Source organism: Balaenoptera musculus, chromosome 1, assembly GCF_009873245.2.
Source record: "Balaenoptera musculus isolate JJ_BM4_2016_0621 chromosome 1, mBalMus1.pri.v3, whole genome shotgun sequence".
NCBI classification, from domain to species: domain Eukaryota; kingdom Metazoa; phylum Chordata; class Mammalia; order Artiodactyla; family Balaenopteridae; genus Balaenoptera; species Balaenoptera musculus.
Window position 1 is genome coordinate 5,955,029 of NC_045785.1, and position 14,881 is coordinate 5,969,909.

Consider the following 14,881-nt stretch of genomic DNA (forward strand, 5'->3'; position numbering starts at 1 on the left):
TAAATATTTTTATATAAGTTGGGATTTGGGGATTGAAGTAGAAATTTACCATTAATCCCCCCACTACCCTCTGAGCAACCTAAATAAAAAGTAATCTGCAAATGCCAGCATCTTGCTGTGCAAATCCTGCCTGGCAGCATTTGCTGTGTCTCTTCACCTCACTCACCACTGGAAAGCTGCCCCTCAGGCTCTTTTTTTTTTTAATTAATTAATTAATTAATTATTTTTGGCTGCGTTGGGTCTTTGTTGCTGTGTGCGGGCTTTCTCTAATTGCGGTGAGCGTGGGCTTCTCATTGCAGTGGCTTCTCTTGTTACGAAGCATGGGCTCTAGGTGCGTGGGCTTCAGTAGTTGTGGCACGCGGGTTCAGTAGTTGTGGCTCGCGGGCTCTAGAGCACAGGCTCAGTAGTTGTGGCGCACGGGCTTAGTTGCTCCGTGGCATGTGGGATCTTCCCGGACCAGGGCTCGAACCCGTGTCCTCTGCATTGGCAGACGGATTCTTAACCACTGGGCCACCAGGGAAGTCCCTGCCCCTCAGGCTCTTGATGTGGAAGATCTGGGGCTGCCACTCAAACCAACTCTGGCTGATGGAGGCACAAAAGAATATGTGAGGTGGTCATGGGGATGCCCCCAGAAAGGGAGAAGAAGCTGAGTCCCCTGGTCTCAGAATAGCTCCGGGGACCTGGGTAGCCCAACGAACGGGCCACCTCTTCAGAAGTGGAAGTTCCCATTTTCTCAAAGTTTTTTTTTTTTTTTTTTAAAGATTTATTTATTTATTTATTTATTTATTTATTTTATTTTTGGCTGCGTAGGGTCTTAGTTGGAGCACGCAGGATGTTCGTTGAGGCGTGCAGGATCTTTTGTTGCAGCGAGCGGGCTTCTCTCTAGTTGTGGCACGTGGGCTTTCTCTCTCTAGCTGAGGCACGAGAGCTCAGTAGTTGTGGCGTATGGGCTTAGTTGCCCCGCGGCATGTGGGATCTTAATTCCCTGACCAGGGATCGAACCCGCGTCCCCTGCAGTTTAAGGCAGATTCTTTACCGCTGGACCACCAGGGAAGCCCCTCAAAGCTTTTGATATGAGTTGCTGGGTTGCCTTCTAGAACAATTTTGGGAACCTTGTGCCTTGGTCCATGTGCCTCTTCCTTCTGTAGCTGCTCCAAGCTGGGCTCCCTGAAGGCCCCTTTACTGTGGTCTCAGCCCTACCCCAGGTTCCATGTTTAAGTCTGTCAGAACTTTGACCTTCCTGTAGTATCTGGTGTGGACAGTCAACCAGGTGTGATTAGTAGGCTTCATGTGAACCATAAATCCTGGGACCAGGTGCCCCTAGGAGTCACTGTTCTTGGGTCTTGTGTGTGGCAGACACTGCTACTTGCCTGCTTAATAACCATTGTCTTCTTTTCCCTAATTATCAGAAGCCCAATTTTGTTTAGGGTGGCACTGTACCCAGTTAAAATAACTACCTTTCCTGAGTTCTTTTCAACTAAGGGTGGCCAGGTGATGTGGTTCTGATTTGTGTGGGTAGTCTGCCAGGGATTTCTGGAAATATTTTGCTTTTGTGATATAGCATCACCTTATCCTCTTTCTCTTTGTCTTCACCTTCCTGCTTGGAATGTGGCCATGAAGCTGGAGCTGAAGCAGCCATCTTGAGACCATAAGGTAAAAAAACATGAAGCCAAAGGTCACATGCTAAGGGTGGTAGAGCACAAAGATAAAAGGAGTCTGGAATGGCGTCTTGTGGGGAGTTGGCTTGCCCTAACCTTTGTGGAGTCTGGGCAAGAGTACAAACGAGGCCCACATATCGTGTCCAAATGTAAAAATTATCAATCAAGTGAACAAACTGTTAAACAAAATATGTTCTATCCTCCTACCTTGACAGTATACTTCATAATGATGAAATTTAAATTTATTTATTTATTTATTTATGGCTGTGTTGGGCCCTCGTTTCTGTGCGAGGGCCTTCTCCAGTTGTGGCAAGCAGGAGCCACTCTTCATCGCGGTGCCCAGGCTTCTCACTATCGCGGCCCCTCCCGCTGTGGAGCACAGGCTCCAGACGCGCAGGCTCAGCAGTTGTGGCCCACAGGCCCAGTCGCTCCACAGCATGCGGGATCTTCCCAGACCAGGGCTCGAACCCATGTCCCCCGCACTGGCAGGCGGACTCTCAACCACTGCACCACCAGGGAAGCCCCATAATGATGAACTTTAAAAAATATGCATAAAGCTATGGTTTTTATATGACTTAAAGTCAGCAAATTATCCAAGAAACCAGATATTTTAGTGTCCTTTTCTGTCTTCCGGTGCAAACTTGTTCATCATGAATCATGATTCAGGATTTTTCTGGGCCTTAGAATCAGCATTCTGAGCATTAGTTATCACTGTAGAGTGGTGTGAACATAAGGACATTGAATTATGCTTGCTGAATGAATCACCCAACTAACACCAGGACATAATCTGGAAGTTTTGTTGTTGTTTTTTTAAGTAGACTTGAATTTGGGTGTATTTCATGATGATTTATGTCCTTTCTTCAAGAAAAAAAAATTATAAACCCCTTTTATTCTTGTTAGTTTGGAAGATACCTGATCCTAGAGCACTGCAATTTTTCTCTCTTTCTACATCTTGTACAGCATTCTGGAAGCTGAGCTAAGCTAAATAATTATGAAAGCAGTTTCATAAGATAAAGTTTAAAGAAGTTCTTTATAAAGACACATGATGGATGATAGCTTTCCCTTTTCTAAATGGCAGTTGCACAGGTCAAGCAGGAGGCAAACTTAATAGGTAGCTATTATGTCAAACCACAAAGAACTTTGAATTCCGTGGTGGCAGATCCTCTGACCTCACCGCCAACACGCAGAGACTTAAATCTTCTTGTGGTTTCAGATTCAGAAATGTAGTATTTTCATTGCCCTTCTCCAATGAGTTATCAAAAGAAAATGCTTCCAGAATCATTGGCGTGAAGACAGCTATGCTTCAGAATAGTGGTTGAATGCTTACAAGGGTTCAAACGATATCCAAAAGCATTAACGTGCAGAGAGCAGATATTGGGGCTTTCAGGAGACAGTTCGTATTGATATCCCAGAGTCTGGAAAGCTCTACCAAGCCCAGGAGACCAGCTTGGCTTCAATCCATAGTTTTAATTCTGTGAATTCCAGTTTATTTCTACTTCTGGTCTAGACTAGACTCTTGCTGCAGTCCCAGAAATTCACCTTGTCTATCATTGCTCATTCAGGCAGACAGAACCCACATGTGAGAGGAGGAACTGAATTGTGTCCCCCTGAATTCATGTGTTGAAGCTCTAAACTCCAATAAGACTGTATTTGGAGACAGGGCCTTTAAGGAAGTCAGGTTAAATGAGGTCATAAGGGTGGGGCCCTAATCCAACAGGACTGGTGTCCTTGTAAGAAAAGGAAGAGACACCATAGCTCTCTCTCCATCATGTGAGCACACAGCCAGAAGGCGGCCATCTGCAGGCCAGGAAGAGAGCTCTCTGACCATGTTGGACCTTGATCTTGGACCTTCAGCTTCCAGAACTGTGAGAGAATAAATTTCTGTTGCTGTCTGTGGTATTTTGTCATGGCAGCCTGAGCAGACTGCTACAGTGTAGTTTGCCCCCAGTTCACTTCACATTTAAATCTAGTGCATGCTTCTCTAAATTCTTCCTTCCCAGGATATTGTATAAGAATTTAGCTGCACCACTTGTTTAAAAATATAGGGTATTTCATGTTTGGACTTACGTGTGCTTTTTCCCTTCTGCTGATAATTGTATTTGATTGTGAAAGTAGATTGAAACTTTTAATTTATTTATTTCGGCCATGCAGAGGGATTTGCTCTGCCTGCTTGCCTCGGAGGAAAAAGGATTCAGTGGACTGTAATGGTAACATGTCTGATTAACACCTTCCAGCTCACCACACGTGACTGCGTCAGTGCCTCATATTAGCTCTTTGAGGCATGGAGTGCACATAACCGTATTTCTATTTCAGAGATGCTAAAAGCAAGTCTCAGAGAGGTTAATGCCTTGGCCAAGATTGTGTAGCTGTCGGTGAAGTCCAGAATCTGGACTCCTTGCTCACGTGGAGAAGATGAATGGTTATGCTGTGTGGTGCTGAGTAAAGGGGCTATTGGGGGAAGTTGCCATAATAAACTGAACTATATCATGTAATTTATAGAGGCTCCATGAGGAGGGAGCATCTGGCCGACGTGTGCAGGTCTGGGTCCCACTTGCCTCCGTCACGTGTGTGTGAGCTGAAGGCCGTCCGTTCTTGGCTCTGGACGCTCATGACACTTTGTCTGTAACTCCCTTTCAAAACAAGAAATATTTGCAGAGAAATAGACTCATTTGTTATCTCTCCGGGTCATTTCTAAAAAGTGTCAGAAAATGCTTGGTAAAAGAAGTCATTCAGTTTGGCTCCATAGTTTGTTTTTGAGATGGCAGAGAAACCTTTCTTCCCCTCCATCCACGCGTGGAAATCTCTCTCAAAACGAGAAGAAGAAGAAACTGAGACATAAACTCCGTCCTAGATGAAACAGGAGAGAATCACACAACTGAACCATCACTGGTGATGGAGTGGGGGCAGACGGAGGTGAGGAGCCCCAAGCCTGTGGAGTAGAGGGGATCCGTGCCCGCTGCATTGGAAGTGCAGTCTTAACCACTGGACCACCAGGGAAGTACCCCTCCCTTTTTTTTTTCTTTTCTGCACCTGCTCACTTCCGCTTAAGCCAGAGGTTCTTGCCCTGGCTGCATCCAGCCACCTAAGGAGCTCTAAAAATGCTGATGTTGGGGCCTCCCTGGTGGCGCGGTGGTTGAGAATCTGCCTGCCAATGCAGGGGACACGGGTTCGAGCCCTGGTCTGGGAGGATCCCACATGCCGCGGAGCAACTGGGCCCATGAGCCACAACTACTGAGCCTGCGCGTCTGGAGCCTGTGCTCCGCAACGGGAGAGGCCACGATAGTGAGAGGCCCGCGCACCGCGATGAAGAGTGGCCCCCACTTGCCGCAACTAGAGAAAGCCCTCGCACAGAAACGAAGACCCAACACAGCCAAAAATAAATAAATAAATAAATAAATAATTAAAAAAAAATGCTGATGTTCAGGCTGGCCCACGGCCCTCCACTCATGCCTCCTCTCCGGGGCTGTGACTTACATGGCTGGGGACACTGGGGAGAAGGACCTGGACTCCACCCTGCACACCTCCCCCTCTGCTCTTTGGGTTCTGCCAGCCTGCAGAGAGCAGGTGTCCCGTCACTCTCGCCCATCTGGGGAGGCTGCCGCTTTCCGGCACAGCTGAGTGGGTGCACTTAATTCTAGGATGCCGAGGGAGAATGCGCCCTTGGCCGGCAGACAAGGAGCCGCCTCCTCCAAACAGCTTCAGCAGTGAGAAGGCTGCTGTTTGGTTCCCCATCTCTCTAACTCCAGCACCTACCTCTCAGTTAGCTCTGTATACTTTCTCAGGAAGCCGCTGGACGATGTGGTCCATCAGGGGGAGGGAGTGACCTGAACAGCCAAGAGCAAGGAAGAGGAAATCCCAGGAAGGAGGGCTTCAAGGAGCAGAGGGAATTTCCAGGGTGATGGTGAGGGAAAGTCCAAGGGCGAATTTATGGCACCTGCCACGGGAACCAAGTTTAGCCAGAACCAGGGAGCGGGGGCCCAGGAAGGAGTCTCCGGGAAACAAAAATGGAATCAACTGATTATCAGATGGAATGAGGGGACGTTAAGGGCTGCAGGGAGACAACACAGACACAAATTAAGTGAAGGAAATCCAAATATAAGGCAACTATTAACCTTGAGACAAACAAAAAGTTGCAAAAGAAAGGAACTATCATCATAGTCTATTACTTGACTCAGCCGTGAACAATATTTCACATGGTCCTAAGAGTATAGATTTTGAATACTGATCTAACCAAAAGTAATACTGTAACTCTATTTGGATGCCAGAGCACTAAATTCTCAGCTACCATGATGGGAAGACAGTAGATGGTATCTATAATAGATTAATTAAGACAGAGTTGTAAATCAAGTGTACTTCAATTAAAAAAAAAAAGACAGAGTTGTACTATAACTGTACTTAAAAATATGGAAGTAACTCTCAGAAGAATCTGCTAAGAGTTGGCAGTATCCACACAAAGCACTTAGATGTAGATATGATATCAAAAATAGTAATCGTGAGGGGAGGAGGGTACAAATGCAGGGTTTTTGAAAATGCCTTTGAAATTAAGAGATCAGCAACTGAAAACAATTACGTGTCTATAGAGACTGCTATCTAAAACCTCATGGTAACCGCAAACCAAAAATCTACACACACACACAAAAGACAAAGGAATCCAAACATAACATTAAAGAGAGTCATCAAATCACAAGAGAAGAGAACAAAAGAAGAAAGGAGAAAAAAAGACCTGCAAGACTTAGAAGTATCCGGTGAAACTGAGTGGGGCAAAAGATCGCTCTTTTGTTTTGTTTCAGTTTTGTAATAAGCCTTTTAACACTACTTGACAAAACAAGCCAAGAGACACCCAAAGGAACCAGACACCCATGTTGCACCTTAATAACAATTAAAAAACAGCTTGGGTTTTTATTCAGTTCTCAACTCCTGCCCAGATCTCGCAGAAAGCAAGTGTAACCCAATTTATGCCCCATGAAGAACTTCTGCCCCCTTTTTATCTCTGGCATATAAACAAGCTGTGCACACTCTAAGTGCACAATTAGAACGTATTGTTAGGAACAAAAACAACTAGCTACTTATTAAGAATTCCGGAGTGTCGTCAATAGCAGAAAGTGCAATACTGTCTGCTTATGTCTGATAAAAAGCAATTTTGTAAAAGTTTTATTTTATTGAAGTATAGTTGATTTTCAATGTTGTGTTCATTTCTGCTGTACAGCAAAGTGATTCAGTTATACATATATATACATTCTTTTTCATCTTCTTTTCCATTAGAGTTTATTATAGGATATTGAATATAGTTCCCTGTGCTATACAGTAGGACCTTGTTGTTTATCCATTTTATATATAATACTTTGCATCTGCTAATCCCACACTCTCAATCCATCCCTCCCCGACAGCAACCACAGTCTATTCTCTACGTCTGTGAGTCTTGATGAACATCAGTTTGAGTTTGATTCCAGCTAGGAAGCAGGAAAATTTGCTGTCTGTAATTTTTGTACATGTTGAGGTGAACCCCTGCTAAGTTCTTTACCTAACACAGCAATGCTTGGTCCACATCATATTTAGAAAGTGCAGGGGACACACTGGGCTCCCAGAGCTATAGGTAACAGAGTCATCCCACATGTCAGTTCTGTTAGCTAGATCCGTGGTAAACCTGATTCTACTTGGCAGGGCTTTATTATTTTATTTTATTTATTTATTGTTTAATTTTTATTTTGAAATAATTATAGACACACAAGAAATTGCAAGAATAATACAGAGGTCTGTGTATCCTTCCTCCCTCCAGCTTCCCACAATGACAATATCTTACATGATTATAAAACAATATCAAAACCACAAAATTGACATTGGTACCATGCAATTAAGGACACTACAGGTTTATTCAGATTTCACCTATTTTTGCATACATAGATTTGTGGTATGTGTGTGTATGTATGTATGCAGTTCTATGCATTTTTTCAAATGTATAGATTCATATAACTACAATAATCAAGATTCAGAAAATCCCATCATGACAAAGAAATTCCCTTTTACTACCCCATTATAGTCATATTCTTTGGCAGGGTTTTAAAAAGTGATGTTCTGTAGTGTGAACCATCAGTTAAGCATATTCAATACTAACTTGTATTCCCATCTACTTCCAAAAGGGCTTGGAGACAGCTTACAGTAAAATAATAGTGATCAGTAGAAATAATAATAATAATGAAAATTGGTAGAAATTGTAGTTTTGGTCATAAGTGCCAAAAATTAGAAGCAATCAAGATTTTCTCTGGTAGGCGAATGGGTAAACAAATTGTGACACGTCCATACAATGGAATATTATTCAGTGATAAAAAGAAATGAGCTGGGATTTCCCTGGTGGCACAGTGGTTAAGAATCCGCCTGCCAGTGCAGGGGACACAGGTTCGAGCCCTGGTCCGGGAAGATCCCACATGCCGCAGAGCAGCTAAGCCCATGCACCACAACTATTGAGCCTGCGCTCTAGAGCCCGTGAACCACAACTACCGAAGCCCATGCACCTAGAACCCAAGCTCCGCAACAAGAGAAGCCACCGCAATGAGAAGCCCGTGAACCGCAACAAAGAGTAGCCCCTGCTCACTGCAACTAGAGAAAGCTCGCGCACAGCAACGAAGACACAACGCAGCCAAAAATAAATAAATAAATACATACATACATTTATTAAAAAAAAAAAGAAATGAGCTCTCTTGCCACAAAAAGACATGATGAAGCCTCAAACACGTATTACTAAGTGAAAGAAGCCAGTCTGAAAAGGGTACATATATCCTGTATGATTCCAACTATATGACTTTCTGGAACAGGCAAAACTATGGAGACAGTAGAAAGATCAGGGTTGCCAGGGGTTATAGGGAAGGGAGGGATGAATAGGTGTGCAGCCAGAGGATTTTTAGGGCAGTGAAACTATTCAGTGTGATAGTGCAATGGTGGATACACGATATTATGTGTTTATCAAAACCCTTAGCGCACAACACAGAGAGTGAACCCTAGTGCAAACTGTAGGCTTTAGTTAATAATAATGTATCAATACCTTCTCATCAACTGTAGTCAGTGTACCACTAATGCAAGATGTTAATAATAGGGGAGACTGTATACAAGGAGGGGAAGGAGATATATGGGAATTCTCTGTACTTTCTGTTCAGTTTTTCTGTAAACTGAAAAAACTGCTCAAATGAATGAATGAACTCATTAAAAAAGAAGCAGTACCTCCGTGAAACCAAAAACCATTAAAATAAGAGTCAAGTGACAGGTACAATTACATTGGAGAACTCAGGATAAGAAAAAGTACTCAGCTGAACACCGACCTTTATTCTGAATTCTCCAACAAGCAAGGGATGGATTACACAGTGTATTGTCTGCAGAGAGGAAATAGACCAGTTTGTCAGGTGCGACAGACGGATTCGGAGATGAATTTGCCCCACAATTTTTATTCCTAAGGGACAAACAACATAATGGGGGATGACCTTGATTGGATTTTCACTAGACATTTCATATCAACCCTCTTATTTTAAAAAAAAATCCCAAAGTGTCTGATGTCACATTGTAGTTAATAAAGGCAGATTAACTGGGGGATAGAGTGGAGTAGAGGATGAAAACATCCTTCTTCTGCACGAGTGCTTACCATTATCCAATTTTATGAACATTGATTTGCCCTCAGCTTCTAAGTTGCGTCAAGACTGGGCCAGATGTCTTTTGTATGCTTATACATTTCCTTATCTGCTCAATGTTTTTAAAGGGCTACTTTAAAAATCAACACACAAGCAGTGTTCTTGTTATGAGAGGTTTAGGGTTTTAGGACATAATCCTCTTGTTCCTTTCCTTGCTTTGGCGAAGGAAATCATGATACCACAGATGTTAGAATAAAAGGGGCTTTACCCATCAGGGACCCCGTCCCCTCATTTACAGATGAAGGGACCCAGACAGTTGTAAGTGGTTTGCTCGTTGGCACATGGCTAGTTACCAGCAGAGCTGGTTCCAGGACCCAGGTTGATATCAGTTAAGTCATATGCCTGACACTTCCACTCACAGAAAATTACTGCTCTGGGTCAGGCCAAATTCTAGGGCATTCATCCTCGTGTGGGTGGGGACGCCACCCAGGAGGAGGAGGGCATGCGACTGCCTTCAAGCAGCCTGCCTGATTGCCACCTGCATGACCCGCGCTGTCCTACTCCAGCCAGCTGCCCTCTCGAAGACGGGAGCTCTTCGGGCTGCAGGGCTCTGAGCAGCCGCACAGAAAGCCCCATTTCACGCGACGGCCGCTGACCTAGGAGTGGAGAGATGGGCGCCAGCTTACAGATCAGTCATGAACAGGGCTAGGAAACTCTGACCTCCTGACCCTCTCAACACCTTTCACCCCCAAGCCAAAACAGCAGCTTTCTATCATTCAGCATGAAAGGAAAATCTCGTCACACATCCTGCTGGCCTAAGTGCCGTGAGTGTGGATGGGGAAGGCCACAGCTCCGCCAGCAGAACCCCAGCTGCTGTGATTTGGGTCTTAGTCATAGGTGGCTGATGGTCCTGGGGGGGGGTGTTTATTTTGCCTGGTTGAGGAGAAACCCCACCCGAGGCACTTCTGGTGTGATGGTGGTTTGAAACTTTTTTTTGTTTTTTGTAACTAAGAGGTGATAAAGATGAAGCTATTTAAGTGAATCTTAAGGCTAATGACTCAAGCCGGATAAAGAGTGTTAATTCTCCATCACTAAGTTTCGCGCTATTGTATACAAAGATGGCAGACTCAGATGCGGATGGTAGCTCTAGGGTAAATGAAGCCTGGACTTTTTTCATCCCTCGAGAACAAAGAACTCATTCAGGAGCATCTCTGGCCTGTGGCGGGTTGAGCTGCCAGGGTTGATGGATGAGAAGCATTTCTCTGCCCGCCGACCCCGTGGACTCTGCAGGAATTATTATCGGTGCAGCTGGCTCTATCTTAGGACGGACAGCCCAGGGTAATGCACGCCATACATACATACAAATGTCATTTTGTGAAGACTAAATCCACACTACATGTGAAACGACTCCATGGTCAGAAGTGAGAAATATAAACTGCATTTTTCATCTAGAAAACAAAGATCGATGTGAGTATGCTTTTGTCCTTTGAGATCTCCCATTTCTTTAGATGTGGAAGGAAAACGTTTCTTTGGACTACATCTTGGATATGTTTTCTTGAAAGGAAAGATGTAGGCTATGTGCAGGGTCAGAAGTTTTTTTAAATTACAGATTTGTTGAAAAATAGAAATATTTTTGAAATAATAGTAAAAAAAAAAAGGAAAATGGAGTAAAAAGAGGAAAAGCAGTAAAATGACATAATCCTTGATTATTAGAAAGGGAAGAACCACCTCGTCTGTCTGACCCTTGTCCTAGGAAGGCAAGGTGTAGAGACATTTGCATCCTAGGCACTGATAAGGATCAATGGGTCCTCATTCCATCTTTTATTTTTTATTTATTTTTAATTAATTAATTTATTTATTTATTTTTGGCTGTGTTGGGTTTTCGTTGCTGCGCGCGGGCTTTCTCTTTGGGGCGAGCGGGGGCTACTCTTTGTTGCGGTGCTCGGGCTTCTCACCATGGTGGCTTCTCTTGTTGCAGAGCACAGGCTCTAGGCGCACGGGCTTCAGTAGTTGTGGTACGCGGGCTCAGTAGTTGTGGTGCACGGGCTTCAGTAGTTGTGGTGCGCGGGCTCAGTAGTGTGGTGCGCGGGCTTAGCTGCTCCGCGGCATGTGGCATCTTCCCGGACCAGAGATTGAACCCGTGTGCCCTGCATTGGCAGGTGGATTCTTAACCACTGTGCCACCAGGGAAGTCCCTCATTCCATCTTTTAAAAGAGCCCACCCTGGCATTCCCCGGTGACATTTACTATGCTCAGGTGGTTTAACATTGTTTAAAAGCAATGTGGTTTTTGTGGTGAGATTTACACGTAGTTGACTCACGAGTTGCTTCTTTTGTGTTCTGCTCTGCATCTGCTCTGTCGGCCCAGCCAGGCCTTTGGTTCCCGGAAGACTTTGAAGGACCGGGAGAGGAAGGCAATGGCCATGGTTCCCCAGTCCCGATGGAAACAACTGGTTTCAGCCTCCGCTTCTCTGAGGGTATGGCTGGTGGAGGAGAAGGGAAGGAGGGAGGAGGTCTCTGGAGCGCAGCGCTGCAATGCGGGCTCGTCCTCCAAGGGCCAGAGAGCCTCTCCACGCTTCTCTTCCCAGTCACCCTGCCACCAACCCGCGGCCTTCAGAGCAGCTGCCTCTCCTGTTCTTCCCCTTGGCTGGCCTGACCGGCCCTAATCCTTTATGCCTGGGCCTCCAGCTTCTACAGTAAATGTAGATTTATTTTGTTTTAAACACAGTCAACTGCGTTGTAAAGAAGCTCTGGGGGTTTAATGATGGAGGACTCTTATCTGGAGGTTGGGCTCATCTCTGGTGGAGGGAGGTTCCCTCTGCTACTTCCAGGTCAATGACGCCCCTTCGTGAGTCTCAGACTTTTCTTATATGAACTGAGCTGTGTCCGCTTGGATGACTGGGTTAGGTTTCACGGTTAGGAAGGGAGGTGCAGACTGGTCGACACAAATAGTCAGTATACTCGGTGTGGTGCAGTGGGGAATAGGTACTTGGTCTCTGTCTGCAGTACTTGGTGTACAGCTTCGAAAACCCTTGACATCTCTGGAATGATGACTCTTTTGAATGCTAACGAGATGACTCTTGGCTGGGGGCCCCCAGATAGCTGCAGGATGGGGGCTGGTTTCCAGAAAGCTCAAGGCATGATTAGAGGGTTAAACACACACACACACACAGACACACACAGACACACACACACACCAGCTTCTAGAAAGGGAAGAGAGACTGGAGACTGAGTTAGTCATCCATGGCCAAAGATTTCGTAAGTCATGCCTCTGTAATGAAACCGCCATAAAACTCCTCAAAGTCAGGGTTTGGGAGTCTCGGGGTGGGTGAACATGTCCAGGTTCTGGGAGGGGTGACAAGCCCGGAAAGGGCACGAAACTCCCACCTTTCCAATATACCTTGCCCTGTGTGTCTCTTCCATTTGGCTGTTCCTGAGCTGTATCTTTTATAATAAAACAGTAACAGAAAGGAAAGCTCTTTCCTCAGTTCTTTGAGCTATTCTAGCAAATTATCAAACCTGAAGAGGTTTGGATAAATCAGGTGGGAACCCCTGGTTTACCTGTTCGTCCATCAGAAGGACGAGTGACCTGGGGACATGAGATTGGCAACCAAAGTGAGGACAGTCACGTGGGACTGAGCCCTTAACTGTGGGTCTGACAGGTAATGTCAGAAATGAATTGAATTCTTGGACACCCTGTTGGTGTTGGTGTGAGAAGAAACCCACACATTTGATGTCAAAGGTGGTGTGAATAAAAACAGTTCGCTTGGCAATTATATTCTGGTTTTTATATATATATATATATTTAATATAAATATATTATATTTATTATTTATAAGAAATTTATATTTATTCTGGTTTATTAATTTGTAATTTATTTTCCATATGTCATATTAACACAAATCAATCTGAAAAAAGAGGGTTTTTTTTTTTAAGAATTTTATTTTATAGTTTTAAATTGTATTTATTTACTTATTTATTTTAGGCCACGCCGCATGGCTTGTGGGATCTTAGTATGCCGGCCCCCGGCAGTGAGAGCTCGGAGTCCTAACCACTAGACCGCCAGGGAATTCCCTAGAAAAAGAGTTTCTGAGCCTGCATTGGCCACATTCCGGGCCCTTTGAATTTTCTAACAATGCTTGTATCATTACCTGAGCTATATACACAGAGTGTGGTATTTTCAACCCTAAAAACACTTACCCCTGACCCTGTATCCTCCTGGCCCTAGAGAGTGGAAGCTTTGCCGAGAAGCTTCTGGAGCAATGGCCACGGAAGTTATCTGTGCAGACGGGCTCCAGGGCAGCCTTACAGAGACCTGCACACCCAGTGTGATTGGGGAGGAACAGATGGGAGGTCTGCACACCCAGAGAGGGACACAGAAGTGACTTTGAGGACAGAAGGACAAGAGGAAGCCTCAAATTTGGTCACTGAGAAAAGAGAGCATAAGATTTGACAACGAGAGGCCCCGACGGACCCTTAGGTATCATCACAGGGCCACGGGGATGGAGGGAAAGCCCAAGACCTGGTGGGACAGGTCACTCCCAGGAGCAGCCAGGACAGAGCATCAGGGATCAGCTGTGCCCATCTCTGTCCGTGACTCCCAGATGCTGTGTAAACCTCCCCTGAATCCAGGTCCCACCTAGGATAAGGAAGGAAGAATAGGGTGGGGTGGGGAGCATCCCAGGTGGACCAGATGGACGGCGCGATCTCGAGGCAGAATCCCTTCTTCTCCAAACCTCAGTGTTTGCTCTTAAGGCTCCAACTCATCGGGTGAGCCCTACCTCCATCATCAGGAGTCCTTTCCTTTCCTTGAAGCCAACGATTGCAGAGGTTGACCATGTCTACCAAATACCTTCACGGCAGTATCCCAATTGGTGTTTGATTAGACATCTGGGCACGACATCCTGGCCAAGCTGACACATTAAACTAACAATCACTGGGACTTTTTTTGCACATTCAAGTTTGTGATTCTGTTAAAATTCACACTCGAGACAAATAGAGTGTGTAATCATACTTTCTGACCTTCTAACTCTGGACTCCCGTGTGAGGTGAACCTCCACTCTGTCCCCTTCCTCTTTGGGGGGCTTGGCTTCCCATTTTCTCTGTTTTCTCTTGGCAGGCAGGAGAAGCAGCAGGAGCTTCAGAACAGCCAGACCCGCATGCCCTCCTTACCGCTCATCTTTGAGTCTTTCTATTTTGGAAAACACCTTCAGGGGTGTTTCCTCCTCTGCCTAGGAGCAGGAAGCAACACATTCCCCTCTAACCAGCCGCCCTCCCTCCACCCCCCATCACTGTATCTCCCCCCAACATCCCCCCACCGCCCCACCCTCCTGCTCCTGCGCCCCTCTCTCCCCCACCCCCGGGCTCCTTTCTTAGTCCCCTGCAGGCTGGCTTTATCCCCACGGGGATGTGTAAGTGCCTCTCCTAAAGCTCAGTGGGGCCCCTACCGTCCACAACTGCCCTGTAATATTCAAAGCCCTCCTTTATGAATCTCTCTGCCCTCTCCTGGCTCCCTGGCCATTTCCACTTTCTCCTGCCCGGATCTCTTCCTTCCCTTTCCTTGCCCCTTACAAGTGGGTGCTCCCAAAGCTCCCATGTTTAGCCCTCTGAAG